We start from the raw sequence: 23,421 nt of genomic DNA on the forward strand, positions 1-23,421 counted from the left end.
TAAAAAAATTGTTTAAAGATTGCTTATTTATTTGACAAAGAGAAAGAGAGCATAAGCAGGTTGACTGGCAGGCAGAGGGAGAGGGAGAGAGAGAAGCAGGCTCCCTGCTGAGCAGGGAGACCGATATGCAGCTCCATCCCAGAACCTGGGATCATGACCTGAGCCTAAAGCAGATGCTTAACTCACAGAGCCCCCTAGACGCCTCTCATTTTAAATATTTTTGAGCCTCAGAGATGTCAAGCAGAAAGTGGAAATACACAGACGGAACTTCTTTGGTCTTTATCATGTTTGAACAAAAAAGCCATCAAAAACAAACAGGGAAACAACCCACGTTTTAGTTTATGAGTTAGACTCACAGTGTGCCTTGTGCTGAGGAGACAGACAGCCTTTACGAGCACTTGAGACAGCACTTGCTTAGACAAGGAGGATAACATATCCCCAGAGTAAAAGGGCTGTGTATGTTTTGATTGAGTTAAATCAGTACGAAGCTTCAGAGCCCAGCTAGACGTAAAAGAAGATAAGTTATCCAATGGAGAGGATTTCAGAGTCTTTAAGAAAAGCTTAGAGTTTAATGGAGTTGTTCAAAGTACCTCAGACAGCGTGTGCACATGTAGTTCTAAAATGTCCTTATTGGAAACCTACACTTGTAAGGGTTGCTGGGAAGAAACATTAATTGTTAAGTAAATAAACTCAACTGCCTCACTCTGGGTTACAATGAGGAAGTTCACTTGCAAGCTCAGTCTTGAACGTGAGCTGCTGCAATTTCCAAGCTATTTGCTTTTTCTTGGTTCACACTGTCATCTACCTAAGGCATATGCCTTCATGCCAGAAATCACAAGGATCTCTCTTACCTCTGTTTCGCTTCTGAAGCATGACTGCCTGTCTTGTTGATGTGGTTTCCAATGTGCCCCTCCCTCAACTGGGTAAATTTTGCAAATAACTGTGGCCTGTATTTTAATTTCACCATCTATATTTGGTTAAAATGAATCCAGTCATTTCCTCCTAAGGCTGAAATGAATAGACAGAAGTTTAATTTCATTTGCTGGAGAAAATTGTTGCATGTGCTTTTTAGAGCATTCCTAAGAAACAAGATACATTAATTTAAATGTTTTATGTTATTGCATATTTTCTCCGAAAACATGACTTTTCAATCACAGGTTAACACTTCAGTCAGAAAGGCTGTATAAATCCTAGTTACTAAAAATAACACTGCCTTTGCCCAAATAGCAGGTGCATAATTATGGAAAAACAAGAAACTATGAAGTGTTAGAACCAATCATATCTTTGACAATAGCTCCAAATGTCAAGTATGACTGTCAATGAGAAGCTAAGAGATTCTCTGCCTTTTGATCAACAAGTCTGCCAGGATTAGGGTTGGTTCACTCTTGAGCTGAGAGACAAGCTAATGAAAATTAGGATGACTTATCCAGATCCAGATACCGCAAAGCAGCTGGTTCCTGTTCAGCTTCAGACTGATCAGGGCATTTATTGGACAAGAGCACAGGTGAAAGCCCACGTACTAGAAACCTAAATAAACAAAGTTACCAATAAAGCCAACAAACTCCTTAATAATTATGCTCTACCTCCAATCTTGATAAAATACACCATTACGTCGGGGCGCCTGAGTGGCTCAGTGGGTTAGGGCCTCTGCCTTCGGCTCAGGTCATGGTCCCAGGGTCCTGGGATCGAGCCCCGTACCAGGCTCTCCCTTGGCGGGGAGCCTGCTTCCTCCTCTCTCTCTCTCTGCCTACTTGTGATCTCTGTCAAATAAATAAAATTAAAAAAAAAACATCATTATGTCAAAATTTCTATTTTTCTTTTCACCTTTTGCTCTTTCCTGCATATTTTTTATTTCTCTCAAACTGCACTTGTACTCATTCTCAGTGATTTAAAGAATTAAATATAAAAGGTAACTATATCCGAAGGGTAAAAATCTGAATGTATTTTAATCAAAAATTAATATAGCTAATTTAAAAGTTTTTAAAAATCAAAATTATTCTTGATGTTTAAAATATTTTCTTCTAGCTTCATGCAGTGAGAGTATCATAGCCAATGAGGCTTATCTGAGGTGCAACTATTGCTAATTAAAATGTTTTCTTCCAAAATATTCAAAATTTATATTCAATTTCAGACAATATACAAATTATAAGTGAAGGAAATAAAAAGTTAAGTAAAATTATCTGAAGTTTAATTTCATGTAACTAAGACTAGATTAAACATAATTATTTCAGAAAGATTAAACTATCTGTGATTTTAACATTAATTGTATATCCAGTTGCCAATATAAAAATCAGAAATACTCTTTATATACATTCAGGAGCTGCCAAACCTTTTCTATAAAAAAACATGCAGTAATAATTTTAGGTTTTGGGCCATACAGCTCTGTTACAATGACTCAGCTCTGTCTTTGTAACATGAAAGTCTAAAGGATGGTACATAAATGAATGAGAATAACTGGGTTACCAAAAGAAACACTTCCAGGCATAGGCAGAAGGCCAGATTTTTCCTGTGGACCACAGTTTGCTGAATCCTGGTTTAGAATTACATAAACTCAACTTTAAGGGTGATTTGAGTTAATATTGGCATGTTTCTCCAGGCTTCATACACAACTGTTGAAATATCACAGTAATTCATGAGGACTTTCATAATCACAAATTGTAACATAAAGAGTTAAAAGAAAATAAATGGGAGAATCCCTTGCAATTGTATTACTGGAACTAAGGGATTTGGCAAGATAATTAATTTGACTTTTCTCATAAGCATTTATGCTGTTCAAATCCTTTCAATCTGTCTCTGAGGTAGGGACAGCAGCACAACTTGCAAACCTTTATGGTATTAGAAGCAAGTTAACTTTTGTTTGAAGATGTATTCTAGAGAGGGAGTGTTTTATTTGAATGGTGTGGGTCATGTTACTGGTAAAGTTATGCCAGCCCTAATAATCAAATCCTATGTGACTTAAGTTCCCACATGTTGGTGAGTAAATAAATGTGTGTGTGTGTGTGTGTGTGTGTGTGTGTGTGTTTCCATTCTCGTCTGCAAGTGGACTCAGCAGAGATTAACATATTTCCAGTAAATGGCCTAATGGAACTTTGACCATATCTTGGTTCTTCCCCATGTTACCTGTGTGACCAGAGAGGGTTTCTTAGAATCAATGGACTCTAAAATAACTTAAACATCCCTTGTTCTGATTAAATGTACACAAAGACCTTGTATTTGTTCTGAAAATAATAAGAATTCAATCCCTATTTCTTTCAACAAATATCTCCATTCTCCAGTTCATCTTTTAGAAGCTGACAGCTTAGCTTTCTCCAAACATCATGGGTTTCAGAAGAGCACAGTGGAGAAAATAAACATGAGACCATAACTCTAACAGAACTTCAGGCCTTTTTTATTTGAAATGTAATTAAGCTTACCTGATCTGAAACCAAGTGACATGATATCATTGTGTGGCATTTTATGCGCACTTCTCATACCACTCTGGGCCTGTTCTAGTGTACTTCTACTGATGTCTGTGACTCAAACTGCATTCCAAAATATCATGATCTCGGACAGCTGCTCTGGGTAGAGAAGCACAGTGATAACCACCACAGGGTGGGGCATGGCATATGGGAAGGATACCATAACAACTGAAGTTTTTCATTAAATACCAAAATGTATATAAAATCATTTATTCATGAGATGAAACTGAGTTTAAATAACAGATATTCAAACATAGTATGTGCCCAGAGTAAAACTACCTTTCCTCTTGAATCTGTACTTACAAGAACAAGATCTCACTGTTGATAATGGTGGCTACCAGTTCCAGAGACCCTCTGCCTTGAAGCAAAGAAAATGTTACTACATGCCGAAGATCAAAAACTAGTTGCCACCTCATTCATTGTCTTCTTCAATGTTAATAACTATAAGCAATGATCAGATTAGGAAAATGAAGTTCCGAAGGTTTCATTTATTTATGTAAAGATAAAGGACACTACTCTAGGTCTGTCTGAATCCAAAACCCATCCCTCCTAGCCCAGTACCATAAAGCAATTACCGAACAGAATCAGTGAGATTGGGTTGTAATTGTAACCTTCAACCACTATGGAAAGCAGAACTGGTTTCAAACTCAGTGTGAAGTAGTGGTCAGAGATGTTCCCTCTACCCTTTCTAGTACCTTCCCCATTCCTGTGATTCTGTGGTCTCATTTCTCCCAGTGTGCAACTTGTTCCATGCAAACAAATACAGATTCTTGGTTGTCTTGCTGGGTGAAAATCTCACTAAACTGTTGTAACATGTTACTCCTTCCTGACTTATAAATAATCAGTAGGTTACTCCTGGCTCACTTTTATAAAGAGCTCCGGAAGATATTTTTAAAATTCCTTGGAGATTAAGAGACAAATTACTACTAGCAGATTTAAAGGAACAGGGACATGAGATGGGAGTAAAATTTGTGAAAGGTGAGATTTCCTGAAATATCTATATTTTATTCGTAATATGCAGTGCACTTACTTACAAGGTAGAAACACAATCTTATATTAGGACACTAGCAGATGTTTTGAGAACAGAGAAGAGTTCCCTACCTTGGTATGTTAAGAGCTTGACATTTTTTAGCCTCACTCCCAGATGCTTTATTGTTATTTGTGATTTTCTCACTGGAAATTATGTAACTCTTCTAACACAGAGGTTACTAAAATTAAACAAATCTGTAATTATAGTCTTTTGCAAGCAAGGTTGCTACATGCCATAATATACTATAATATATTATATACTATATATATATATATATATATATACTAAAATATATATAATATACCATAATATACTATACACATAAATACTATACCTGCACATTAAAAAGTTAAATACTAGCAATAAAAATTTTTGCCATTGTTTCCAGTAGGAAAAAGAAAAAAGCTGTGTGATCTGATGGTTAAGTCAGATTTTGGATTTAATATCTATTAATTCTAGGAGAGGCAGCACTATTCCCTAAACTAGTGATGATCAGATAGATAATGTGACAAGTTCTCTCAATTGTGTCTTTCAATTTGAGAAAGTGTGGCCTCTCATGTGTCATTATAAAGGGCACCTTTAATTCCCTCTCCCACACCTTCTCAGTATTTACATTAGTAACATTGCACCATAATTGTATTTTATAAAGCCCAAGACTCATTTAAATGCCTGAAAATTATGCCAAAGGGATTTCATTTACCACTGGCTGTGTAGGGGATAAAGTTATACAACCCCTATTAATGCTAATGGGACTTCATGAATAAATCTTCAAAATTCCAGAGAAAAATGTATCCCAAGAAGGACATGAAATGAAGACAATAGGCTCACAAGAGCAAAATTAAATGGCAGTCTGATTTTCTGAGCTAATGCCTCATAAAAGTAGAAGTCACTTACACTTAAAATCATTTAAGAATAGCGATTTCTTTAGTAAGAATTCACAAATCTCTTTGACAACTTAACTCATAATTTAAACAAATAACAATTTTTATTATTGGCAATTACCTATAGCTTTCTGATATGGAATGACCTGAAGTCCTTTTATATAGTATCCCAGTTCCTCATAATTGTCACTGAATGAGGATTTAGATGATAAAACACATTTTTAGAAATAAATCACCATGAAATTATACAATTGCAGTTTTAATACTACATATTAGAAAGTACTATCTATGTGAACTTCCACAGATACTAGAAGAATGAAACATTTTTATATTGCTCATTGGAAAATGGTGTAGCTATTTTTTAAAAATATGGTGGCAGTCTTTTAAAACTAAAATATGATTGTAAATATTAAACAAGTCATTCTCGCCAGCTTTCTTATATGTTTTAAAAAAAACAACCTTATAAACTGCTAAGATTTAAACTTTCTATTTTGGATGATTATTTATTTATTTATTTATTTAATAAAGAACTCCCTTATTTTCATGGAGCAACTGGGACTTTTTCCATTAATGATCTTGGTGTTTCATTATTTTAACAGAGTTATCTCCACATACAATAAAAATGGGAATATAACTGTATTCAAAATCAAATTCATGCATACTAACATAATCATATATTGTTGAAACTAGTCCTATATAAATTTATCAGCCTTTACTAAAATTATACTTTATAAATATGTCAATACAAATGAGTGACTTTTGAACATAGAATACCTTTTGCTAGAAAGTGTTTGAGTCCATTAATATCTCTGCAAATAATGGATGGTTTAGTATTTCAATTCTTAGGACTCTATGTAGACGATCCATTTTCCTAGTGAAATTCCTTTATGAGACAGGGGTTTACTACATAATGTACCTCAACTTTTTTTTTTTCCTTCCAACTATATTCTTTTGGTAATCTCTTCTGGAGTTAATTACTCCCATTTGTAGGTGGTGAGATGTGTAAGGAACCCACTTCAAATGTTGGCCTGGCTATGATCATGGTCTTTTCCTTTCCTTGAACTCAGAATTAAGACTCTTGGTTTTGTTTTTTATATTCCAGTCCCAGCAGTAGTTTTCGTTGTAGAAGTTATCCCCAGGCCATCTTATGCTTTCTAGCACTAGTCTACAACCAGGCTCCAGTTTCTCCAGGACACTACATGATTCGGATTTACCTATGTCTTAAACTATAAGGCATTCTCTCAGTAGTTTAAATGCATTTTATTTGTAAACAACTGACATGACATATTTTTGTTCTTAAAAACTATGCCTCTGCTCCAGATAAATCAAGGTAAAAATAAATGAAGAGCTCAAGGTGATACCAGTCCCATTTGTTTAAGTCCTGGTGTTGTGTGGATGAAGAGTAGCAGCCAATCGTGACAACAGGTGATACATCCAATGTAATAACCAAATTTGTTAACATTGTTCCATTTCTAAATCATCCTTAAAGAAAATCATATATGGGATCATACCATCCTTGTGACAGTCCAGCAGAGCAATCATGCGATCTGGATTCCTGTCTTCATCAGTAATGAACTGGTAGTTTTTGAAATTAGCAAAGATGTGCTTGATTTGTTCTGCAGTCCCTGTCATAAATGGTTTTACACCTTCTGGCCTCTGTTCTTCAAATTTGCCTTTGACTGATAACTTCTACAATGAAAACTACTGCTGGAGACATTTCCACCAAGAAGTGAGTCAACAATGTTACCATCTGTCTTACTAACCATCGCCCCCCTGTCCCCAGGCACAGCCCATTGGCGATCTCCTGGATCTTGTAGATGTCAGAGAACATCTCCTCGTGGCTAATGAGGTCCCAGGAGATGATTATGACTGCGGCTGGAGAGAGACTACAGTGGCACTAGCTTAGCAGGAGCCTGGAACCCTGAGTTAGCTTGGTGCAGCCAGAGCGTCACTCAGGGAAGGAGGTGGGAGGCAGAGATAAGCAATGCACCTTGACTTTTAAATGTTATCTGTATAAACTGATTAATAAATAACTTATTAAAAAGGTAAGGTGCAGAAGAGCTTATTGACATATATCTGTCAAGATGAGGTTTTAATTCTTTTAAATGACAAATTAACAACAAAACAAAACATTTCAACTGTAAGAACACAATACACATATGACATATTTGGGTTTGTATCCTTTAAAATATTATTTGAACTTTTTAAACATAAACTGAACTTAGTACTGGCTGTATAAATCAGATTTGTTAAGATTCAGCATCATCACACCCACTGACTTACTTCTTAATATAAGCAAAGCAAGTGGGAGAACAAGAATGTCAGAGGTCCTCTGGAGCCATCATTCAGGGAATGCTTACATTTAAACCTCAAAATCTGATGAATTCCAGACACTTCACACCCTAACTTTCCATGGCCCAGACTAGTTGATAATACAACAAGTTCAAAGGGAGGGAAAAGGCATCATATGCAAACACCATTGTTAAAACACATATTATCTGATATCCAGAACAGTATGGGGAGAAGAGAAAGGGCTTTAGGGTCAGATAAGCTAGCCTGAATCTTAGATTAGGTATGTTTAGGAACTGTGTTACCTGAAGCATGTCCCTATAATGGGTGAACTTCAGTTTCTTCAACTTACATATCAAATAAATAACATTTACCTTATAAGGTGATTAAATATAGAGCTTATTTGCTAAAAGCTTCTGGCTTAGTAAGTAACCAATACATTTAGTTATTTTTCAAGCATGTGTTGATAGTACATAGTACATGACGGCTACTGGACAGCCTCAACTTCCTTAAGGGTAAAATACATAGGAAATTAAGATTAGCCCCATGTGAATTCCTAGTTTCAAAATCCTTCACCTTTATTTACTCCCTTTAGAATACCTCTGATGTATTCAGTAAGATCAGCACCTGGTTCACCAACATCATACATGGCAATCTTCTTTCTGCTGCTTCCAGAATCTGATTTCTCACCTTGGGTCTGAAAGGCACCTCAGATAGCAAGAGGGATAGCCACTTATCCTGAAACTCCTCAGTGAGTACTTCTGGCATGATCAAATGGAGTGCTTATTACACTCAAGTTTTTGAAACAAAACACTACTAGGAGTGGAATGGAAGAGCAAAATGGTAAACTAATTTATAGAAAATAGGGAACACCACTCTACTGCCCCAACCCTCCCTTACCAAAAACAAAGAAAACCCCAAAACGAAAACCATCCTGGAACCCAAGACACCATACAGTTTAACAGTCCAAGTGTGTTCACTTAGGATGAATGAGGATAGTTAGTAACTTCCTTGAAACCGGGCTTAACCACTGCACAGCTACTTCAGTTTCAGGGAAGAAACCAACAGATTCGGCCTGGAGTTAGCATTGCGTAGATACACAGAACGTGCACAGCAGTAGTTCCAGCCTGTTACCCGAGGCTATATTCGTACAACAGACCTCACCTAGGTCACTGGCACTAGTGGCGGTCAATGCACAAGAATCCATCTCCTTACGATTCTTATATACATCAGCATTCCTAATCGTTCTATCATTTCTAAGTCGATTTCATCACAAGCAGGAACATTTGTGTTGTTATTATTAATTCAGCTGTTTTCTGAAGGCAAGTATGGAACTCTGAGACACCACAAGGAAATAAGCGTGTGTATATATTCATATATATAAAAATTTCTTCTACATCTTTCATTCAGAAGAGTGTGCTTTACAAACCATTTTTTCAGCTTTGTCATGAGCCTTAGTCCCCCTTTCCCCAAGCAAAGATAATCATAACAAAGTTCTTTAAGAACTTTCCCCATACTCTCTTTGATGTAGAAACAGTCCAGCTGCAATTTATTCTCCCTTCCTTTTAACTCCTGGGAAAAAGGAGAAGCTCGCTGATTTAAACAAGTCCTAACCTTCTTCACAGAGGGAAAAAAAAAAAAATGTGTCCTACAGGATGGACTGAGTGCTGGGAAAACCTATCTCTGAATGCTTATGCAAGCTTCTGTCTGGTCCTTCTCTGCATCACACCTGACGTATTTATTATTAAGAAATCTATAGAATGCCAACATTTTTGGATTCACCAGAATAGGCACATCTTCTTTACTGTGAATGTTTTAATGCAATAAGAAACATAAAGAGATCTGTCATCTGGAGGTCACTGCTTTCTTCACACAGATCATTACTACTTCTAAAGAGGTAGTGGGCGAGAGCTGGACCAGACTCACACAAGAAAAGCTGTTGAAAGGGTGAAACAGTGGCTTTATACGTTAGCACAACAAAGGGTGATGACATTTGGTGAGAATGTGAAAGCATTAGGCCAGGAGCCCTGGTGGCAATAAACATGAGCAATAGTAAAAAGCAATTATGTGTTAATCTTCTTTTCAGTTTTGTAATCATTTTCTCAATGACGCTTTATGGATATAACTTCATTTTGCTGTTTTAAATTTGTTTTATCTATAAGAGAAATGCATGTCCTGGATCATAAAGTCCAGTCAGTTCTAAAGGATATAACATGAAGATGAAAGTTTACTACCTTCCACTCAGAGATACTTTTAAATAGTCTATTTCTAGGACTTGAGATAATTTCAAGAAGTATAAATGTTACCTGTGTACATCTAGTTGCTAATCTGTCAGTATTAAACATGAACTATCCTTCCATAAAAGTTGACACTTGGGGCACCTGGGTGGCTCAGTGGGTTAAGCCTCTGCCTTCGGCTTGGGTCATGATCTCAGGGTCCTGGGATCGAGCCCTGCATCGGGCTCTCTGCGCAGCGAGGAGCCTGCTTCCCCCTCTCTCTGCCTGCTTCTCTGCCTACTTGTAATCTCTGTCTGTCAAATAAATAAATAAAATCTTAAAAAAAAAAAGTTGATACTTACAGTACCATCCTTTCCTTCTATACTTATAAATCTTTGCTAACAATATAAATTCATATTTATTTCTATTTCTTACTCTATTATAACCCTTATATTTGTATAGAGCACACATAAATGTCTATTTCTTTACTCAAATATTTTTAGAGAGTGTGTTGCCTTCTAAAAGAAGGGAAAGACAGGGAGGAAGTAGATTGGATTTATTTATTTTACATACTCTTTATTAATACATTTGCTTGCTTATTTGTTTTATTTTATACTCTCTTAATAGAGACCTTCACTTTATGCCTAAGGCCCTCTAGCTACTTAATCTTGTATTTGCTATAAAGAACCCATTTTAAAAAATATTTTATTTATTTATTTATTTATTTATTTGAGAGAAGGAGAGAGCACGACAGAGATAGCAAGAGAAAGCATGAGCAGGGAGGAGAGGGAAAAGCGGGCTCCCCACTGAGCAGGGAGCCTGAGGCAGGACTCGATCCCAGGACCCTGGGATCATGACCTGAGCTGGAAGCAGATACTTAACTGACTGAGCCACCCAGGTGCCCCAAGAAACTATTTTTAAAAGGCATTTTTCTGAGAGTCTAAAGATTTTTTTTTTTCTTTTGGAGAGAGAGTGCACTCGAGTGGGAGAAGGGAATGGGCAGAGGGAGAGGGAGAGACAATCTTAAGCAGGCCCCATGCCCAGCATGGAATCTAATACAGGGATCAATCTCATGACCCTGAGATCATGACCTGAGACTAAATCAAGAGTCAGATGTTTAATGGACTGAACCACCCAGGTGCCCCTGTCCAGAGAATTTCTATTTTAATTTACTCCAATTGCTTTTCATCTTAGAATTACCCTTACTTTTGTTCTTCTACATTAGGCCGTTTCTTGGATGTCTTGGACTCTTTAAAATAGCTATGATACCTCGTAAGTAAATATACAGAAAAGGCCTGTGAGAGGCACAATGTCTGAGCTCATGCATATCCAAATTAAGTTTATTTTACTCTCATGCTTGATTGATCATTTGACTGATATTCTATCTGTGTTGTTTGTCCGTTTGAGTCCATGTTTTTTTGTGGTGTTGCTCTTCTCCTCTCTGATTGATCTTGGTCAACCAAGTACATTGATCAGTGAAGAACTCTGTTATGTGACATTACTGACAGGGTGAGTATTCTCCCTAGCATTGTATTTTATAGTTATTCGTATTTTCTTTTTAAATATCCTCCACTTTGAAATCTCAGCAGCTCTCCAATTACTTCTTTTTCATATCAATATATATGTTTATGACATGCTTGTTTTCATTAGAAGATTTTGTAGAAACATCCATATTGCTTTTATAGATGATTAGACTGCATCTTCCTTTCCATTTCTACTGGGTCTACAGCCTGTTATCAATGTTCATCACTTCCTACAGTGATATCAAAGTGACTTTTTTACTGGTCTTTTTGCCACCGACCAGCATCTATTTATTTCAAATCAGAAAACAGCCATTTCAGCAAATAATGCATTGCGTCTGCCATGTTCGTTTCTGTAGTGAAATAAAGGGAGAAGCTGAGAAACACCATTTACTTTTCTCACGTTAACTTAAATTCCTTTCAGATCCCTTGAACTACATTAGTAAACACAGATCATTAAGGGATATAGACCTGAGAAGAGCATATCATTGTTTAAAGAGTTTGCCTTTGGATATGGTTTGAGATGGGAAAGACTAGCTTTACAAATGACAGTCAGTATATTGGGAAAGGTGCATTATAGCTGCGCAGCTAACCAACTGTTTTCCATAAGAAAGAGATAGAGAAGAACTAGGTGCTCAAGTAACTGCTTCAGTGCATTTGGTCGCCTCAGCAGGTGTTAAAATTACCCAGTTAAGGGTGTTCCACTGGAACACTACACTACAGTATTCTGTAGAATACACTACAGTATTCTATTCAGGTCTATTTCCAAAGTAATTTTCAGATTTAGAAGTAGAATAACTCAATAAGAGTTGTTCTCACTGGGAGTCATTCCAGTTCCCCCTAAGCTTCCATATAAAGACAGGATTTGAGAAACAATGAATAAGATAATCCTTTCAAATCTTTCTCTTGATTGGAAGCAGTTCAATTTATTCCAAAGGCAGATAACTGTGAAAGAAATTCTAAATTAAACATATTTAATATGTCTTGCTCCTGAGACCTCTAGAAGTATTTTGGGATATTACATTTTGATATCTGGGAGAATGTATCATGTTGTTTTAATCTGCCCAACACGTTTTACTCCTTCTTCTAATAATGACACTTCGTTTCGTTTGGGGAACTGATTCTCTCCCCCTTCTGCATCCCCTCCTGTCCCTGCTGTGTGGAGGGTTCCAACTCTACAGCTTCTGACCCCTGCTCAAAGGTTAGGTAAGAAGCTGAGACTGATTCCTTCCACGTTGGGCCAGGGCTGCCTTGGGATCAGAATCTTTCCTTGGAATTTTTTATAAGTTCCATTTGTCTAGAGATCTATACATACACAAACACAAAGCATGCCAGTGTGGGAGACTGAAAACAGTACTAAAAAAACCTGAGGTTAAAAGAGGTTGTGCTGGCAGTACGTGACCTCCAGGCTTCCTCAGCTCGTGGAGTCTCTGCTTCTCCTGGTTTATTCCGGAACTTTCACTGCATGGATTATCCCAGTTTTCCACCGCTACATACTATATGTTCTAAAACTGGTATGATTTTTATTTTTTTATTTTTATTTATTTATTTTTTTAAAAGATTTTATTTATTTATTTGACAGACAGAGATCACAAGTAGGCAGAGAGGCAGGCAGAGAGAGAGGAGGAAGCAGGCTCCCTGCTGAGCAGAGAGCCCAATGCGGGGCTCGATCCCAGGACCCTGGAATCATGACCTGAGCTGAAGGCAGAGGCTTTAACCCACTGAGCCACCCAGGCGCCCCTGGTATGATTTTTAAATAAAAACTCCTTGTAACATAGGAATCATATTGTTAAGACATCTCATATATCAAAAGACAGCTTGGTAGAGAAGGTGCCTGAGTTTAGAATGCAGATGTATGTGGACTAGAATGCAAACTGCCACCACACCACCTCAGCAGGCCACTTCTCTTCTACTTGATTGTCAGCTAAAAAATGTGCTAAGGCTTATTTTAAAGAACGGTACACTTCAAAGTACTTACAACTGAAGGATCTCAGTAACATCACCAAGTATCTATGTTCCAAGCACCATGGAAGCAAATAACAAAAAGACAATTATTACCATAAAGATGATTACAAAAAGAAAAGAAAAAAAGAAAGATGATTACAGTTCAGGAGTTAGGGAAGTAGATGATTTCAATATAATCAAAATGCTATGAGAAAATAAGTGAAGCACTTGATTTACACCTGGAGCTATGGAAATAGAATCTGAAGTCCATAGGTTAAGGAGTTTGCCAGACAACAAATAGCACTATAGGCACACACTGACACGGAGAGCATTAGGACATGCGTGTGTGTGCACACACACACACCCACACACGACACTCAGCTACTCTGGGCAAGAAAGAATGACTGGAAATCATGGGAAGAAATGGGATATATGCCATTCATCAGCACTGAGGTTCCTATGTAGCTTCAGCATTTAGCTTCCTACTTATTATTCTTGGAATAGATTTTTAGCCTTCAACTAAGATGTATAGATCTCAGTCCACAAATCTAGTGCCAAAAAAAAAAAAAAAAAAAGTCCAACAAACAAATGAAAACTAAACCCAAACCACTGCATTATTTAAATTAACTTAATCTTGTCTAAGAATTCTCATTTTGTTTGGCAGGTGGGAAATTAAATTTAATTCCCTAATTCCCAGTCCCTGCTCAGTCCCTTGTTTTCTTCAATCTGGGATATACTCCGGTGCCTCTGTCTGCGGGGTTTCTTCAGGCCCACCTGGCTCTAGCTCTTTTTGCCTTGCTTCTCCTCTACTATGATGGGGACATACTAATCTTTGGGGAGTCAACATCCTGCAGTCCCACAATTTCCTCACAGCAATGCCAGTAAGTCTTCTTGCCATGGAAGCCCCAGAATCTCAACTCTTCATAGATTCTGAGAATCTCTTTTATATTCAGGAAAAGCCTTTTATCTATTTTAAGTATGGAAACTTAGCCACATACTGAAGACTGCATTTGCAGAGAAGTGAATTTAGATCAAAGGAAAAGCCTGGGTCTGCAGTAGGTTTCATAATTCTCAGAGGATCAGAAAAAAGTAACTATTACAATACAGTTCCAGCATTAAAAATTATTTTAATAAATATTTACTGAGAATCTAATATGTCCCAGACATGCATCTACATGCTTAGATTCTAAAAGTAAAGACAGACAATAAACAAAGAAAAGAATACATTAAAAATTATAGAGTGTGTTAAAAAGGGGATAAGCATTATGATGAAAAACAGAGCAGGTTAAAGGGAGGTAGATGGGTGAATTTCATTTTTAAATAGGGTGGGCATGATAGGCATGAATGATTGAGACTTAAAGGAGGCAAGGCAGTTAGCTATGAGGTTATATGAGGAAAGAGCATTACAAGATAAAAAGGGTCTAAGTTGGGAAGAACAGCAGAGTGTTTGAGGAACAGCAAGAAATAGTGGCTGAACTGAATAAGTTAGAGACAGAGGAAGAATGAGATGACGTCAGAGAGGTACCAAGGGCCAGTTCATAAACCAACTCTCAGGCCATTGGTGAAGGACAGAGTTTGAAGAACTATTTCTCATTGAAATAGGAAGCAATGAAGACTGTGGAGTAGCTCTTAAATCTTAAAAAAAACACATAGTTGGCAGAGTGCCCTTCCAACTTACAGAAAAGTATTTTTAAAGTTAAGATAATAAAATTCAAATAAACCCTAAGGATTATAAAGCACCAAGTCTCTGTTTTCTAAACATAGAAGGTGATGAAATCATTTAACAGCACTTCTGAGTAACTTGAGAAAGGAAGCTGTATGTTGTCCCCAGATGAGATATTCAAAGGGCCCACTGCAGGCTGAGCTCCTATGCTGAACAGCAACAGGGAGAGTCCTTAAGTTCTAGGTGCAGTTTACCTTTAACCTTTGGAATTGGCTGGCAAATACAGAGGAGCCAGAGAATAAGCCAGCTACTTTGCTGGCTAAGAGTCATTACTGTAATACCTTACCATATATATTTAAGAATATTATGAGCAATATCACCAAAAATCATACAGTCGGATGTCAACCTCAAAGGGTCAGGAGTATTTTAAATATTTATAAAAGTAAGAATTAGATGACAATCTGGAAATTGTGCTCCACATGCATCTTTATTTCCAAATATGGGAAATGAGAAGTAACTAACTATTGTTCAAAACAAGCATTATGATTAGTGGTTGATACTTACTGCTTTGGGTTGTGTCTGTATTTATGTGAAATACATAGAGAATATTATCAGCTGACTGTGAAATTGGTTTATTTATTTTTTACTTCTGCAATTTCTAAAGAAACTGAGCTATAGCTTTGTTGTTACTACTGTTATTTCATTCCTAAAACTAAAAAGGTGAGACAGAACTTATGTCATTTTGTCTAGCATTCATTTAGCATTTTTTCAAATATTGTTATTTAACAGTGTTTAAATTATCTGATCTCCAACTGAACTGTAAAGAGCTCAAAATAAGTAGTTCTAATAATTGTTTATATCACCTAGAGAAATTTAACAAAGCCTGGGACAAAGATGCTGGGTAAATGTGTTAGTGTGACTTTTAATATCCATACTTAGACTTTGGAGATGTGTGAAATGTTGTTTTGCCTAGTACACTGTTATTTTTGGAGATAGTAGAAATCTGAAAAATCTACTACATATATTGGTAAATCTCTCCCCCTGTGAATCGTTCATGCCAAACAAAGGAGGCAAGATCATCTCACAGAGGGCAACATCACAAAAGAAAAAGAAAGGTTAGTAAAAATCAAGAAAAATTATTGTTCTTTCTTTTTAAATGGTGTAAAAAAGGTCAAAGAAGTCTTTTAGACAGAAAAGGTATAAGTAAGTCAAAGTACAGATACAAGCACCAAAATAAAGAAAAAAGTTCAAGTCAGTCCTGTTTTGTTGTTGGACAGAAATTGTTCACTGTCACCTTTCCATGGCAAAATTGAGATGAGTGGTTTCTGGAATCATAATGCTCTAGGGAATTCACCATTTGCTTTGCAACCTAGTGGTGGTAAAAATCAGTTCCGTTTTGTATTTAAAAACACAGTTTCTCTAATCTGTGTTTTTTGAAGATTTCTACCCCAAGGATGACAAGCATGAGCGGTGCTGCTCTAAACATGTATGTGATCTGGCATCTCACCCAGGTCTCTCTGGTCCTCTATGCACTTCCCTTTTTATTGTATTTCCTTGACTTCTATAGAAAGTTATGAAAATTATGATGGCAGCGGCCACAGTGGATAAAGTTCACAAAGAACCATGGTGGCCCAGGTCACACAGGAAAAGTGAAAAGGGATGATGTGATGAGCTAGATATGTTACAGTTTAGAGGGAAGAAAGGCACCAGAAAAGCCCAAGCTGTTCCAACCTGCTGCTGTTTGAGTCTTCCCACAGCAGGGACCGGACCCTGCATGAGTGAACCTTCAGATAATTTTAACCCCACCATCTGAGCCATCTGAGCACACACTGAGTGAAGCACAGACAAGCTTATCCTTTTCAAGCCCTGCACAGAGTACAAATTCACGAGGAAAAGAAATGCTATGAAACCATTAAGTTTGGGGATGGTTTTTATGCAACATTAGGCAATGGAAACATAGGGAAACCGTGATTTAAATGACTGTGATCTTTGCTTTAGAAATAATGAAGGCCAAAAGACATTTGAAAACTTTGAAGTGTTTAAAGACAAACTATCAGTCCGGAATTATATATCTAGGCAATACATTACTCAAGAATATGACAAAGACACATTTAGGTAAAAGAAAATCAACAGAATCTGTTCACAGCAGAGCTATGACTAGACTAGACTAGTCTATGTCTAGAAATGGTAAATATACTTTTTCAGACTGCAAAAGAAACTCAGATCTTCAGCAACAAATAAAAAGCATCAGAAATTTAGGCAAATTTGACTGTATAAGATAAAAATTTCAGGATTTTTCTTTTGGAGATATAGTACTTTGGATAACTATACCACAAAGGATGATGGGGGTGGGGGAAATGGATTATAGAATTGCAGGATTTTTTACATTTTACATGAAAGATTATAATATTACCTGTAATCAGACTGTGAAAATCAGAGGACTCATATGTTCCCCGGAGGAACCAATAAAAGTCATGTATGCTAAGAATCCAATAGAGAAAATAGAATTTAAAAAATATATATATACAAAACTAAGTGAGAACAGAATACAGAGAAAACAGAAGGGAGAAGCTAATTTAAAATGATAAATAATAAAATGTCAAACCTAAACATAAACATAGCAGCAATTATATTAAATGTGAATTAATTATTGATCTAATTAAAAGTAAAGACAGCTGGAATGATTATGTTAAAAAGACTTAATTCTATGTTGTCAACATTTTCTTTAAACATAAAATCCCAGGTAAACCAAGTGTGTGTATGCGTGTATATATACACAACACACAGTTGACCCTTGAACAATGCAGAGGTTAGGGGCACTGACCCCCACCATGCAGTTGAAAACTCCACATATAATTTTTGACTCCCCAAAAACCTAGCTACTAATAGCCTACTGTTGACTGGACACCATACTGATAACATAAACAGTCGATTAACACGTTTTATATCTTATATGTACCATATATTGTATTCTTATAATAAAATAAGCTAGAGAGAATGAAATGTTATTAAGAAAACCATGGAGTGCCTATGTGGCTCAGCTGGTTAAGCAACTGACTTTGGCTCAGGTCATGATCCCAGTGTCCTGGGATCAAGTCCCACATCGGGCTCTCAGCTCGGGGCAGGGAGTGGGGATCTGCTTCTGCTTCTCCCTCTCCCTCTGTGCTCTCTCCCTTCCTCCCTCTCTCTCAAGTAAATAAATAAAATCCTAAAAAAAAAAAAAAAAAAAGAAAAAGAAAAAAGAAAAAAGAAAAAGAAAGTCATGAGGAAGAGAAAATACATTTATAGTATGGTATTTTATTTATAAAAAAAAAAATCCACATGTAAGTGGACCCACACAGTTCAAACTAATCTTGTTATATACAGAGATAAAGAGAGAGATGCAATCAATCCTCATAATTCACTGATTCTGTATTTGTGAACTCTGCTTCTCACTAAATTTATTTGTAACTTTCAAATCAATACTTGCAATGCTTTCATGATCATTCATACATGCAGAGGATAGTGACAAATTTGAGTCGCCTTACGCTCCTGTTCCCTGCTGAGCTAAAAACACAGCGACTCTCTATCTTCTTGTTTCAGCTCTCACACTAAGCTAAATGGTAATAAAAATACAGCATATTTGAAGGAGCATTTGGGACACAAAATACGTTTAAATGATTATTTTAGAACAAAAGAAAATTCTAAAAGAAGTTTAAAGTGTTATTTTAGGCTGCCTGATAAAAAGAGAATAGTAACCTAAAAAAGTAGAAAATAAGGTATAATAAAGATTATAGAAAGAAGGAATGAAAGAAAAAATAAATATATTAATAAATCTGAAAGCTGATTCTTGAACAGATCAATAGAACTGATATAACCCTGGTTAAAGAGATTAAGTTGAGAAAGAGTGAGAGAAAGATAGGAGATAAATTACCAAACAAAAAAAAAAAAAAAAGAGGTTATCACTAGAGATCCTTCAGACATTAAGTGGATAACAACAATCTATCATAAATAACACATTTGATATCTTAAATAAAAAGGTCAAATTCCTTGAAAAAGATAATTCCAAACATGACACAAATAAATCTTTGGCCCCGACAATTTCAACTAAAATTCCAGTAGACTTTTTATAGAAATTAGCAACATGATGCTAGCAACTTATAGACACGCAAACAACCAAGAAAAGCCTGAGTAGTTTTGTAAAGGAGAACATATTTAGAAGACATATTCCTTGACTTCTAAGACTCATTCCATACTTACAGTAATCAAGAGAATGTGATTTGGCAAAAATCAGGCATTTGGATAAATGGAATAAAATAGAGACCCATGAAATGAGCCCATACTATAAGGTCACTTAAAGACACAAAAGCAACTTAATGGGGAAAAAGGGAATAAAAAATAAACTTTTAAAAGGTAAATAAAAGTAAAATAAAGTAAAAAAAATGCTATACCCATATAGAAGATAACACAGGAAGAAATCTTCACAACCTTACAGTAGTTATGGAATTTTTAGATGGGACACAAAAGCACACACCACAAAAGAAAAGATGATACACTAGAATTAATCAAAATTAAAATTTTTACCCTGAAGAAATACAATAAAAGAAAATTAAGACATAATACACAAACTGAGAGAAGTTTTTGCAATATACCTATAAGAAAAAGGACTTGGTTCCTTCAGTTACCACAACTCAACAAAAGGAACCAAATAATAAATGGACATAATACAAGAAATGTCATTACACAAAAGATGTTATATAAATAGCCAGTAAGTTTATGGAAAAGTTTTCAACATTATTTTTAACCAGAAAAGCACAAATTAAACTACAAAATGTTACTATATATGCAATACAACAGATAAAATTAGAAAAACTGGCAATACCAAGTGCTGACAAAGTTGTGGAAGAGTATGATATTACTGACCCCACTGAAAAGAGTGGCCACTTCTTTATGAAATGATCTAACAAGTCCACACCTAGGTATTCATCCAAGAGATACAAAAAATGTAAATAAATATTTATAAAAGCTTTATTCACAATAGCTCAACACTGGAAAGAACCCAAGTGTCTTCCAACAGGGGAATGGCTAAAGCAAAATATGATATGCCCAAACAATGGAAAAGTACTCAGAAATAAAAGCAACGGCCCACAGATAGATTCACCAACATGAATAAGTCTCAAAATCATTATTCTTAGTGGAAAATTTCAGACAGGAAAGAGTACATATTGTATGAATTCATATATGCATACATACGATTCTTGAAGAGACATAATATAATCTATAATGACAAAATGCAGATCAGTCTTTGCCTAGATCTGAGGACAACAGGATTAATGGGCTGTAAATAATCACAAGGGAACTTTTGGGGATGACAGAAATACTCTATATCTGGACTGTGGTTTTGGTTTCACAGATACATACTTCTATGAAAATGGCTGCAGTTTGTTATTTTTAAATTACACAAACAGAGTTGATTTTAAATTTTATAAAGAGTATACATACAACGAAATATCATTCAGTCTTAAAAAGAACAGAAATTCTGCCATATGCTACAGCATGAATGATCCTGGAGGACATTAAAGTGAAATAGGCCAGTCACAAAAGAGACAAACACTGTATGATTCCACTTACAGGAAGTACTTAGTGTGGTCAAAATCATAAAGACAGAGAGTAAAATGGTGGTTGCCAGGAGCTGGGGGTAGGAAGCAATGGGAAGTTATTGTTTAGTATGTAAACAGTTTTAAGTTTTTTTGTGTTTTTTTTCTTTTTTTAATTTGACGGCCAGAGAGCACTACTAGGCAGAGAGGCAGGCAAAGAGAGAAAAGGGGAAGCAGGCTCCCCACCGAAGCAGAGAGCCCAATGCGGGACTCGATCCCAGGATCACAACCTGAGCCAAAGGCAGTGTCTTAACCCCCTAAGCCACCCAGGCGCCCAACAGTTTTAATTTTATAAGATGAAGAATTATGGAGACAATCATGGGTGCTAGCTGCACAATGTACTTAATGCCACAGAACTATATATTACAGATGGTTAAGGTGGTAAAATTTATATTATGTATATTTTACCAGAATAAAATTGGGGAAAACTATCATGTACAGCTACAGGTGCAAGGAATAAAATAATTACACCTGAATACTCATCAAAATGTTGCCCATTACTGCATTTTGGGGTATATTTCTGATGAGAGAATTTCTATTCTGTGCATCAATGAGAAGTGGATCCTCTGCTTACATTTTACACTTCTGATTATTAACTACATAACTGATGGCTCCAGACATCTCAAGCCCTGTTTCTTACTCACTACCGACATACTTCCTTTGTAGGCATGCTCAAACATTTTGATCTTACACCTTTTCAACTATGATACCTATTTTGTGAGTTGTGATAGATTAAGATAGTATTTCTAGAAACGTCCACATGCAATGACTACAATTATTTATTTATACAGGCAAGTGATTATGAACACGTAAGTATATCCTACTAAACCCAACCTAAAAATCCTCAACTTACCTTTGTCTTTGTCACAGTGACTTTTTGATACCTACAGACAGGAGGGGAAGTGAAAAACAAGACATCATAGTGGGGAGGTAAAGCAACATCAGCTAATTATTGTTAAATATCCTAAATTTATAGTAATTATTACTATTGTTATTTTACAATTTTATAGCTATGTTAACTTACTTCCAGTTCCACTCAGAATTCCTCAGAATGAGACTCTGCATGTGATGGATCTTGAAGCTTAAGCTTCTTCAATTACCCTCCAAATACACTTCTGATCTTGTAAAAATTAACAAGTATATCTATGCACCATAAGGACACGGAAGCCAAAATCCCTGGATTTTTTTTTTAAAGATTTTATTTATTTATTTGACAGACAGAGATCACAAGCAGGCAGAGAGGCAGGCAGAGAGAGAGAAGGAAGCAGGCTCCCCGCTAAGCAGAGAGCCTGATGCGGGGCTCAATCCCAGGACCCCGGGACCATGTCCTGAGCTGAAGGCAGAGGCTTTAAACCACTGAGCCACCCAGGCGCCCCACCAAAATCCATGGAATTTAAACAAACTATGTGGCTATAGACAATGAAAGTACTAGCAGCATCTATAATGGACTACAAAGTAAAGTCCCTTCTTCCAATCTGTAAGTACCACATAGAACACTGACATCTGTGTGTGACTCTGTCTAGTGAAAATAATGGCATCCCAATAATTATAATATTTAATTTGTCCATTAACTGGGAAGTTGGGAATTAGAATTAAGCTGACAAAATACTTCCATTCCAGACTCAGATTTGTAGCTGTAAATTGATACTCACAAAATAAGAAACAAAATGAGCATATTCCTTATCTCTGTGTTAATCAATACTGGAAATCCTGTCCCCTCTCTGTTGAACAATACTGAGAGTAAGTGAAAGTAACCCACTTGTTTGCTCCACGAAATACCTTCTCTTGGAAGATGATGAGACTTGGAGCCAACTAAAACAGCTTACTTATCAAAACTTACCAAGAATTATTTTAAGATCTTTCCCTTACTGTGCTCTCCAATCTGGAGTTAGTATATCCTAACTTCTGTCTAATCCAAACTAGTCTCCTACCTTGTAAGACATGCCTAAAAACCATCCGGTCTTGACTCTGAAATACTACAATAGCCTCTCCTGACTTCCTTTTCTGAAACATGATCAAAGTTCTATTGAGGTGGTGTTTTCCCTTCCTGAAATAAATCTCATAAATTTGACTTTGTTTGATCAACAGGTTTTTCATTTTGTTTTGTTTTCTGGTAGACTTTTTTTTTTTTTTTTTTAAGATTTTATTTATTTATTTGACACAGAGAGAGAGGTCACAGCAAGGCAAAGAGGTAGGCAGGTGGGGGGGAGCATGGAGAAGCAGGCTCTCTGCCAAACAGAGAGCCCGACGCAGGGCTTAATCCCAGGACCCTGAGATCATGACCTGAGCCGAAAGCAGAGGTTTAACCCACTGAGCCACCCAGGCACCCATCTGGTAGACTTTAAAAAGTTTATAGTTGACGCACACAAAAAAGAAAAACAGTAGAGAACTGACTGGTAGATAGCAGGCACTTGCAAAAAGTCCTCAAATTTAAGCAAGTGTCTTTCTTATTGAGATATTTTGATCTACATCCTCTTACGGAATGAACTCAAACCAAAGATTTGGTCTGACTGACATCGACATGTAAAGCATATAAGGATTGCTTAATTAAGATTAGGACATTTGGACAAAAAGTATGGACAAGAGTGAACTTTGCACTTTTGTGATATCCAGAATTGCACCAGACACTCTTAGAAATGTAATAAATGCTTCTTGTGGTAACCCTTATTGAATAAACGTAAGAAGGTACAGGATATATTAATTTCTCTCTTTTTCCATTATTGATCATCTGCAAAAATTATTTTAATTATCTGTGTTTTTCCCCCTCATTATTATGATCCTAAT

The 23,421-nt window shown here is 36.3% G+C and overlaps 1 pseudogene; it reads right to left on the reverse strand.

Moving 5' to 3' along the window:
* Positions 1 to 6,668: 6,668 nt before the first annotated feature.
* Positions 6,669 to 8,865, reverse strand: LOC111146243 (annotated as a pseudogene).
* Positions 8,866 to 23,421: the final 14,556 nt, after the last annotated feature.

The sequence above is a fragment of the Enhydra lutris genome, unplaced genomic scaffold, assembly GCF_002288905.1.
Source record: "Enhydra lutris kenyoni isolate GAN:26980312 unplaced genomic scaffold, ASM228890v2 scaffoldscaffold2, whole genome shotgun sequence".
In the NCBI taxonomy this organism is placed as follows: domain Eukaryota; kingdom Metazoa; phylum Chordata; class Mammalia; order Carnivora; family Mustelidae; genus Enhydra; species Enhydra lutris.